The sequence below is a fragment of the Suricata suricatta genome, chromosome 5 (assembly GCF_006229205.1).
Source record: "Suricata suricatta isolate VVHF042 chromosome 5, meerkat_22Aug2017_6uvM2_HiC, whole genome shotgun sequence".
Classification (NCBI taxonomy): domain Eukaryota; kingdom Metazoa; phylum Chordata; class Mammalia; order Carnivora; family Herpestidae; genus Suricata; species Suricata suricatta.
Window position 1 is genome coordinate 59,004,636 of NC_043704.1, and position 11,181 is coordinate 59,015,816.

Genomic DNA, 11,181 nt, shown 5'->3' on the forward strand with positions numbered 1-11,181 from the left:
GGTCTAAGGCCAGACAGTTCCCTGTGGGTCTTAGGTTTTATGATCTACTACTAAGTTTTAGTTAGCTCTTTAGTGAAATTCCTGAGGGGAACCTGAGGGGCAGTAGGTGGTGTCTGTCAAATATTTAAGAGGAACCTTACACCTAATGGGGTTTGCTGTGATCAGACACTCCCAGCATTGTTCTAAATGCTTTTTCCCCACCCAGAGACCTCAGGTCCTGATCTTTCCCATTCTGCCTACTGAATCGTATCCTTTTCTATCATAATTCTAAGTGGGGCCCAGCGATAGGCAGGAAGGCCTCCCATTGATTTATGAGAGTTGAGAGGTGCTGGGGTGGCTCAGTCGTTTACCCACCTGACTTTGGCTCAGGTCATCATCCTAGGCTTGTGGGTTTGAGCACCGCATTGGGTGTGTGCTCAAGCTCAGAGCCTGGAGCAGGCTTCAGAATCTGACTGCCTGTCTCTCTGCCCCTCCCCTGCTAATGCTTTGTCTCTGTCTCCCAAAAAAGAAATACATACTATAAAAAAAAAAAAACCTATGAGAGTTGACTGCAGGCTTTTTGACAAGGCGAGGTGGCAGGTCTCCTGTAGAGAAGTTGGGGAGGTTGAGGTCCAAGTAGCAGCCGTTTTCTGTGCTCAAGCAGAGTTTGTGGGCTTCTGTGGGAAGGGAGGTGCCAGAGTCCAGCTCCTACAGGTCCAGGGGTCCCTGAAAGATGGATGATGTCAGCGAAAGGGATAAGATAGCTCAAGTTTCTTTGTGACCACCAGGCAGACATCTCTGCTCTGTCTGATCTCTAACTTTATTTATAATGAGAGGTACAAGGAGCAGAAAGAGCAGGGTATGTTAGTAAATGATTTCTCATAAATAATTTTTCAACACAATTTTGCAGATCGGGGATTCTGCAGAAGTTACAATTCTAATCTTAGTCGTAATGATTGTCAAAAAAACAGCTACAGGCACTCATGCTATTATATGGGAAGGGCAGGTATTTTTTAAGCGTACTTTTTTTCCCCCATAGGATGCAGAAGAGCAAGATATACAAAACCTCCGGTAGAGCCCTGAGAAAGCAATCTTTAGTCATGAGGCAAAGAGCATTCTTTAGTAAAGTTCAGTTTTTCATGAGTAAGGGTCAGTAGGCTGTTTATAGCTCTAAGAGAAGGTACCCAGAAAAACAGGATCCTCAGGAGACACAATGTCTGCACTCTCTGTCCCAAGACGAATGATACATTTTTGACATTTTTCACAATAGGGACTTGCAACGATGTCCAGGAGTACAAAAAAGTTATTTATCAGTTAACTGCTCAGCTAGGAGGAAAATTCTAGTTGGCTTGCCTTAGTCGCATTCGGATGTATCTAGTTTGCTCATCTTTTCCCTGACCATGTGCAATCATGCCTCAGGGACAGGTCAGGGGGACAGGCTGCTCCTGACTCTAATCAGCAAAGCAGTCCGAGGGTTGGTGCCCAAGCAGAAATGATAGTTCGAGGAGGGTAAATAGTGGTCGCTGCCTGGCGACAAGACACTTGGCACACTTGCCTTACCCTCACCAGAAATTTTCACACAATCCTGAGTCCAAGGTGTCTCCCAACAGGGATGCCCTCCCCGCCCAAAGCAGAGAAGGCAATCTCAGAGATGGGTCTTCAAGTAGGAGCTCATAGTTTCTCAATTATTCCTGACAGGAAGGACTGGGAAGTTGTACCCTCTCTGCATTTGGAAGTCCTGCCTGCAGGCCAGCAGTTTACCAGTGAAGAGACTGCTTTGCCGGCTTTTCAGACAAATTTCTCCTACTTGAGCTGGGATTTCTCCACAAAGATCTGAGAAAGAAACGTACAAGAGAAGATGAAAGAAGAAATGGCCAGTTCTCAGGTAAGCCTTGTGCCCCTGACCGGAGGCCCTGTTGTCTTTTTCTCCAAAAATTTCACGCATGTAGAAATTGTGGGGACCTGGGTGTCTCTGACAGTTGAACATCGGACTTGCCATTTGAGTTCAGGCCGTGATCCCAGGGACCTGTGATCCAGCCTTGAGTCGGGATTCCTGCTGCACTTGGAGCCTAGTGAAGATTCTCATTCTCTTCCTCTGTTTTTCTCCCTCAGTTTGCATTTTCTTCTTTCTCCCTCCCTCTTTCTCTCTGTGTTCTCCCTAAAGAATGAAAAAATAAAAACTTTGCAGACAACCTGGCTCCAGGAGTACCTGACAACATCCGTCTTGACCTTGTAATAAGAGACCACGTGGCTGCACTGCATGTTTGTGTGTTACCATATCTGGGAGCACAACATATATAAAAAACTATGCCATGTGGTGTTCAGGGCTCAGTTCTTTGGGTACGAACCCAGCTGAGAGGTGCCAGGAGGAATGAAGGTGTTTCCTGGAATGAAAAGCCTCAGTGTGAGAATCCTGCTACAAAAGAAATTTTTTTAAAAAATAGATTTTTTTTTGTTATGATGGTTCTACTTTATGCTTCCACCTAATTTTTAACCTTCTCAGAAATGATACTCAAGGTTAGGTGTTTAGAACACTCTTCCTTTGTACCCCCAGAGACTTCTCTCCCTTCTCTCAACCTGGCTTCCATCGGGCAACAACACTTGTCACTTTGAATTAAAATCCTGCCCTTACTGAAAATAGTCCCTTTGTGACAAGTTCACACAGGAGGGTGTTGCATCCCAGTTTCCTGTTGCTGATGGAGTCTGGTCCTCGGGTTGCATTCAAGGAGAACCGTTCCCGTTTAGGTCTGAAATCAACACTTTCACTGCTCTGGGAGGATAGGATTACGAAGATTCACAAATACATACGATGGCTATGAGGCACAGAATACCCTAGAATGTTCCTGCTCCTTAGAATGTGGAGAGGATACTTGAAAATATTCTAGATACTACAAGACATGGAAACTGTATGTGATTGAAGGGTGTATAAATCCACTGTATCCTTAAAGTTGTTTATATTCTGATTTACTGCTTGGGGGTCCCAAGAACACACTGGTGATCCTGTGTCAGGAGGTGTGCCTTAGGCACTGCGATCACTTTGTTTCCTGTTATCTGTTGTTATCTTATTTTACGGGGCTTTATGCTCTCTGCCATATTTCTCCCCTGTAATGTTCATATTTTTCTTCTAATCAGGTGAAATGATTTTAGGAAGATTCCCTGAGTGATTTCCAAACATCATTATATTTAAACTGGAATCTTCTTTCTCCCCGTTTCTCTTTGCCTCTAGTTTTTTTAAAGTTTATTTATTTTGAGAGAGACAGACTAGGAGCAGTGGAGTTGCAGACAGAGTGCGTGAATCCCAAGCAGGCTCCCTTGGGTCAGTGCAGAGCCTGAATTCCGGGCTAAACTCACAAAACCATGAGACCTTGACTTGAACTGAAATCAAGAGTCAGAAGGTTAAGTGACGGAGCACCCAGGCATCCTGGTTTGGCCATATCTGGTGAGGAGAACAAAGGCAAAAGAAATGTAGATAAAATTAAATTTTCTCACAACTTGTAACTCTCTGGGAAATACTGGAGACTGGCAGAGGAGGATATTGCTCAAGGAATGTACAACTACTTTAATGTTAATTCTTTTCTAGAGGCAAAAAGCTAGCTTCGCTTAACCATAGTGAGACTCTCAGGATCCACTGAGTTTTCTTTTCCTAAGAAAATCCCTTGGGAAACTTTTATGTCTACCCTACAGCTTAAAGTATATGATCAATGGCTCCTCACAATCACATTGCGGCTCATTCTATCCACAGATCCTGTCCCTGTGCTTTAATAAGGTCAGCCTCACTCACCCAAAAGTTCTCAAGAATACTTTCTTGAGCATTTATTTATTCCTGGCCCATCTGAGGTCACTTTCCGTGGGGCAATGAAGGTTCTCACTTCCGTGTAGTAGTTGTAATGACCTCCGGGAGTAGAGGTGCTGAGTCAGTCAGACCTTCATCCCACAGGTTTTTATTTTCTTGGTAGTCATGACACAGACATACATACTCTTGTTTGTACTTCTTTGTGTTTTCAGAAAGTGACGAATCACTTAGTTATCATGTTTGAGCATGTAGTACCAGAGAGCACAAATGATGATTGAAAAAAGGCACCCGTTTCAATGAGGGGCTCCTGCGTGGCTCAGTTATTCGTGTCTTTACTCAATTTCAGTGCAGATCATGATCTCAAGGCTCATAAGATAGAGCCCAATGTCAGGCTTCAGGGTAACCTTAGGAGGGCTCTTGGGATTCTCTCTCTCTTTTTTCTCTTTCCTGCGTGAGTAATCTTTCTTTCTCAAAATAAACAAACATTTAAAGAAAGACTTTCAAGGTGCCAGGTGACTTAGTTGGTTAAGATGGTTAAGTATCTGACCCAGGCACCATGCTCATTAAAACTGGCTTTTAGGGGCGCCTTGGTGGCTCAGTCGTTTAAGGCTCCGACTTCGGCTCAGGTCAGATCTCACATTTGTGGGTTCGAGCCCCGTGTCAGGCTTTGTGCTGACAGCTAGCTCAGAGCCTGGAGCGTGCTTTTGGTTCTGTGTCTCCTTCTCTCTCTGCCCCTCCCCCTCTGATGCTCTGTCTCTCTCTGTATCAAAAGTAAATAAAACATTTTTTAAAAAAAACTAAAAAACCTGGTTTTATTCCCCCTGATAATTTTCTATTCTATCAACTCTAATCTTATATAACTACTTGCAAACGGTATGGATGTGTGCATGGAAGGGATAAAGGTAGATCGGTTTTGTGTGCACACCTTCTGACCATCATTCTTAGGCTTGACACCGGTATGAACATTGATTTAGGGTCCGTTGGGTGTATTAACCTGTGTGTCCTTTTACAGGAACTGACTGTAGGTCAGTTTACCTGAGTTAAAATCTGATCTGTACCGTGTACCAGATGCTTGACAAAAGATTCATGATTAATAGAAGAATCATGTGTTCTCTTAGGTTATTATAATTTGTTTTCCATGACTTTATAAGAAACTGTTAGATGCTTTCTACTAACCAGGAAATGCTTATAACCTTGTTGCCTTTCTTGCTAGTCTAGTAGAACTTGTAATTGCTATGATCCCATTCAGTTCCAAGTCCTCAAGAGTTCTTGTCATTGAATTCTTCCTCTTTGTTATTGAAATATGTATCCCTTGACTCAAAGACTACTGCCTTGTTAGAAATGTGGACACGGACCTTTCCCAGAACTCCTGAACAGAATCTGCATTTTAATAAGATCGCCATTGCACTGCCATGAATTATGATTCATATGCTAAGTATATTTGTAACTCATCAAAACTTTCCATTAAGAAAGAGACACCACATGACCCACTCAGTTGAGCTTCCAAGTTCAGCTCAGGACATGATCTCTCAGTTTATGAGTTTGAGTCCTGTGTTGGGCTCTGTGCTGACAGCTCAGAGCCTGGAGCCCGCTTTGGATTCTGTGTCTTTCTCTCTCTCTGCTCCTTCCCTGCTCATAGTCTGTCTCTCTCTCCTTCAAAAATAAAGAGACAATCGCAAAAATAGTTTAATACAATAGACACATGTACTGTCTTTCAAAACTAAACAATCACAAATTTTTTTTTACAAATAGACACCACCTATGCCATTGATGTAAATGCAAAATGCAAAAGTGTGTATGTCTAGGGTATGCCTGGCAGGCTCAGTCAGTTAAGGGTCTACCTTTATCTCAGGTCATGATCTCATGGTATGTGGGTTCAAGCCCTGCCTCAGGCTCTGTGCTGAGAGCTCAGAGCCTGGAGCTTGCTTCGGATTCTGTGTCTCCCTCTCTCTCTGATCGTCTCCTGCTTGCTCTCTCTCTCTCTTTCTAATAAAAAAAAAAGTGTGTATGCCTGTGTCGATGCCTTTATTTTACAAATTCTCTTGAATAAACCAATACTTATATTGGTTTATACCTCAAAGTTAAAGAACATATTAGAGCATAATACTGTGTCCCCAATGGTCTTACTGCAGAAAGTAAGAAATTCATCTAACCCAAACCCAGTACTCCTAATGTAACTGAACTAACAGGAGTTTAGTCCTTGATGAATCATAAAAGTTCTACCAGGCAGGGATGTCAGACAAAGAAAAATTTATTTGCAAGAAATAAGGAGCTCACAAGGTATAACTTCAAAACTAGAGACTCACAGAGGAAGGGGAATAGTTTCCTTTTTTTTTTTAATTAACTTTATTTGAGAGACAGAAAGGGTGGGGGAGGGGCAGAGAGAGAGGCACAGAGAGAATCTCAGGCAGTCCCTGCACTATCAGCACCGATGCGGGTTCGAACTCACAAACTGTGAGATCATGACCTGAGCTGAAACCAAGAGGTAGAAGACTGAGCCATTGAGGCTTCCCAAGAATGGTTTCTGTGTATTTAGGGTTAGGGTGGATATTTAGAAAGGGGAGTCTGGGGATACAATTGCACTTGAGCCTTAAGAACACAGTTCTATACATTTTCTGTCTGTTACATAGTAAATGTAGTTGTACTCCTCCTTGGGGCGTGATCTAAGTCTTAAAATGAGGTTGAAGGGAGCTCCTGGGTGGCTCAGTCCCTGAAGCTTCCATCTCTGGATTTAGGCTCAAGTGAGGATCTCTCAGTCTTGAGATCAAGCCACAAGTCAAGCTCCTTCCTGAGAATGGAGCCTGAGCGTGGAGCCTGGTTGGAATTCTTCTCTCTGCACCAACCATACTCGTGCTCTCTCTTTCAGGAAATAAACATTTTTGAAAAGTACTTGTGTTCATTCCATGCTTTACTCTGTTATTCATCTATCTGCATAGATGTGACTCGGGGGCTAAGCCCAAATTGAGCCAATTCAGCTCTTCCTCAGGGCAGTCATTACCTTATGTATTTCCACCACAGCACACTGAGCTCATGGGTGTTTTTCCTGCAGTAAAAGGGAGGTGTAAATAAGAGGCTAAGTAAAATGAGGTCTGTGGGCACATGCACGTAAGCAGTGCAGATCAGGTCATGGGGTCCAGCTGGTGACATGATCTCCCTCCTGCATCTTAGGTACCATTATGACTTCCTGCTGTGTCCACTTGGTAACTGTGGTGTGTGTTGCAGGGACTGCTGACCTTCAGGGATGTGGCCGTCGAATTCTCTCAGGAGGAGTGAAGATGCCTGAACCACAGTCAGTGGGAACTGTACAGAGATGTGATGTTAGAGACCTACGGACACCTCGTCTTCTTGGGTGAGGCTAATTCCCTCTAGATTTCCCAAGCCCCACTCAAGGGTTTTATTCCTGCCTGTGGAGACTCTCTTAGAAGCTTTCTCTTCCATGACTGGGATTCAAATCCCTACAGTAAAGAAAGAAGGAGGGGTTGGCAGAGGTAGAGAAAAGTCTTCATGATGTTTCCTTTCAGGTGAGTGTTCCCTTCCTTAGAGTCACATCATCATTTCCTAGATGGATGGCATTTCTAAGTATTGAGTGGCATAAAATGATATTTCCATCTTCAGTATGAATTTCTACTCATGTTGGTAGTGGTAAGACTCAGAAGTGGAGATTAGGATGTGAAACTTGGAAATCCATCCTGTGTGTTCCAAAGGAGCTGTTGGGTAATAGCATTTGGGCATGATTTCCCAGAATTCTAGAATGTCCTGTTTTCTCTACTGAGTCCAATACTGGGTTGAAAGGTAGAATCTCCAGCAATACTCTATTCTTTTGCTCTAACAAACAGGTCTTGTTATGTCAAAGCCAGGCCTGATCATCTTTTTGGAACAAAAGAGGGAGCTATGGGATGTGTAAAGAAAGGAGACAGTAGCCTCATACCCAGGTAAGTGGGAATGAATGAGGCAGATGACAGAGGTCAGGTCCAAATGTGAAGAATGAAGAAAGACCGTACAATGTGATTTGAGCAGCCATTCTTGAATGGAAATCAGTTTGCAAAACCTAGTTTCATGTCATTATGTTTCACAGAGGCACATCTGCTTTCCAATACATCACATTCTCACAAATCACTAAGGATTCTCCTTTAGTTCCACTTGAAGGTCCTTCACGTCCACAGTGTGGGCCTCCATAATCTCATTGGCTCTCCATTGCTTTGAGGGCTTGGGGTATTCTCTGTGTTTCTGAGGAAGTCTAAATTCGTTCATTTCTCAGTGTTTGCCTTCAGTGAGAAATGCGTCAGGGTAGCGATAGGCATATTGGGATTTGATGCAAAAATCCTAGGAACACTGGGGACAGAGACCATCTAATTTCTGCTTAATGCTTTCCAATATATGGAGGCTTTAATCCTAATCATACAAAATTGTGACCCACTAATTTCATCAGTTGATAAAGCACCTCCTTAAAATTAGAAAAACTAAGCCTTTATTTCACTTCTAAAGTTCCATTTTTGAGGTGCATCTGTGGATCAGTTGCTGAAAGATCTGACTTCAGCTGACGTCATGATCCCACAGTCAGTGAAGTCTGAGTCCCGCACAGGCCTCAGTGATGACAGCACAGAGCAACCTTGGAGTCCTGTCTCCCTCTCTCTCTGCTCCTTCCCTACTTGGTCTCTCTCTCAAAATTAATTAAAGTAAACTTACAAAAAGTAAGAAAAGTTCATTTTTTGGTGGTATTAATTAAAATACAAAATTTCCACTCTATATGTTCCATTCCTCAATCGTAAAATAACTTAAATCTCTTCTTACTTTCCTAGAATTTCTACATAAATTAATGTCACAAGGGAGATAGTACATTTAGAATTCAAACCTGCAACCTATAATAAAATCTCTATTCATTTTTTCTTAATCATTGAATCATTTTATAATTTTGTCATGTGTAATAGGAAGTTCCTGTGACTTTGTCATATATGTTTTCATGTTCTGAGTAGCTGTATATGAGATTACATTATGATTCATTGTATCAAAAACTTATAAATATCATTCATAATGTTTATTTTTGAAAGATAGAGGAGGCATTGAGGGCTGAAAGAGAGGGACACACCAAATTTGAAGCAGGCTCCTGGCTCTGAGTTGTCAGCACAAAGTCCTCCCCAAGGCTCCAACTCATAGACTCTGAGATCGCAGCCTGAGCCCAAGTCCGACGCTTCACCTACTGAGTCACTTACCCACCTCTGCAGTTCTAAGACTAAAATCTCAGTGTGTAACCATGAAAGAGTGCCTATTTTGATTTATTAGCTCATTTTCATGCAAAAACAATTGCAGCGTATATTCATCAATATCAATCCCGGAAATCTCTAATGAAAGCCCCTATGTATTTAGCACTTAAAAGACATTATTACACAGAATTTAAGGGTATAACTCAATTTTCAGAATCAAGTAAGCAAAAATGTTCATTTCTGTTAAGGTTTTCTTTTTCCCATTTACTTTGAGAGATGGAGAGAGAGAGTGGAGGAGGGGCAGAGAGACAGGAGACAATTCCAGGCAGGCTCCACACTGTCAGTGCAGACAAGGATGTGGGCTGGAACTCACAAACGATGAGATGATGACCTGAGCTGAAACCCAGAGTCAGATGCACAACCCTCGCTGAGCCACCCACGCACCCCAAAGCCTTTCATTTCTAAACATACAAACAACATCAAAGTTGCAAAATATGCCAACAATAACATTATTTAAAAATATGAGGATTACATTAACAAACAATCTGAGTGATGTAGAAAAACTAATGATTTGGGGCTCCTGGGTGGCTCAGTCAGTCAAGTGTCACACTTTACCTTAGGTCATGATTTCATCGTTTGTGGGTCCTGTCCCCCATCAGGTTCTGTGCGGACAGCTCAGAGAGTGGAGCCTGCCTCAGATTCTGTTTCTCTCTCTTTCTGCCCCTTCCTTTCTCACACTCTCTTTCCATCTCTCAAAAAATAAATAAACATTAAAAAAGATAAGTATATTAAGAAAAAGAAAAAATAGTGATTCCTTTTTCCTGAAGTTGACTTTTTCTGATTTCAGTTTTGTGTATGACAAATTCTAATTCTAAGCATCAGAGAGTAGCAAGTGGAATGCCTTTACTTTCATTTTTACCTTTCAGCTGTATTTTCAAATGAAACTGACAGCCTTCTTTCAGAGACATTTACAGGAACTTCTATCCAAGGAGTGTCAGTGGATGGATATAAAGGTAGTGCCCTTGAGAATGGACACTTAATGAGAGACCGTAACAAGGATGGGGAGAGTGAGGGGCATCAAGCACACCTGGGGACCCCTACCCCAGACTACGGCGGTGACTGGCATCCATGTGGGGAGGTCTCTGTTCAAAGCACCAACCTCATTACACGTAAGAGTATACATTTAGGAGAGAATCACTCTAAATACGACGCATGTAGGGAAATACTTAACCAGCCCTCCAGTGTTGGTGAACAGAAGAGGATTCATGTGGGAAAAAGCCCATACACATGTAATGAACCTGGGAACATACTTAGTCAGTCATCAAGACTACATATCAATAAGACAATCCATGCTGAACAGAAAGGATACATTTGTAAGGAGTGTGGCAAAGCCTTCAACAGGCACTCAGCACTCATTCAACATCAGCGAGTGCACACTGGAGAGAAACCTTACGAATGTGAAGAAGGTGGTAAAACCTTTAATGATGTCTTATCAGTAAATGTACGTAGACTAATCCGTACAGGAGAGAAACCTTACACACATAAAAAATGTGGGATGGCCTTTACCCAACACTCACCTCTTACTGAACATCACAGAACCCATACTGGTGAGAAAGCCTACCAATGTATGGAATGTGGCAAGGCCTTTAAGAGGCCCTCATCCCTTAAGGAACATCACCAAATCCATACTGGAGAGAAACCTTACCAATGTAACGAATGTGGCAAGTCCTTTACTCAAAATTCAAACCTTACCACACATCACAGAATCCATATTGGAGAGAAACCCTACCAATGTAATAAATGTGGCAAGGCCTTTCCCCAGTACATACACCTTAAGGCACATCAACAAATCCATACTGGAGAGAAACCTTACCAATGTAAAGAATGTGGCAAGTTCTTTAAATGGCTCTCAGCCCTTAAAGTACATCACCGAATCCATACTGGAGAGAAGCCTTACCAATGTAATGAATGTGGCAAGGCCTTTACCCAGTACGCACACCTTAAGGGACATCACTGAATCCATACTGGAGAGAAACTTTACCAATGTAAAGAATGTGGCAAATCCTTTACTCATCACTCAAGCCTTATCAAACATCACCAAATCCATACGAGAGAGAAACCCTACCAATGTAACGAATGTGACAAGACTTTTACCAAGCACACACACTTTATTGGACATAAAAGAATCCATTCTGGAGAGAAACGTTA

At 42.4% G+C, this 11,181-nt stretch overlaps 1 long non-coding RNA gene across 1 annotated transcript; it reads left to right on the forward strand.

The window, feature by feature from the left end:
* Window positions 1–7,022: 7,022 nt before the first annotated feature.
* Window positions 7,023–8,427, forward strand: LOC115291746. The gene is made up of 3 exons (XR_003908651.1): window positions 7,023–7,121; window positions 7,609–7,704; window positions 8,258–8,427. It is a non-coding gene; the product is annotated as an uncharacterized LOC115291746 (long non-coding RNA).
* The last annotated feature ends 2,754 nt before the right edge of the window (window positions 8,428–11,181 follow it).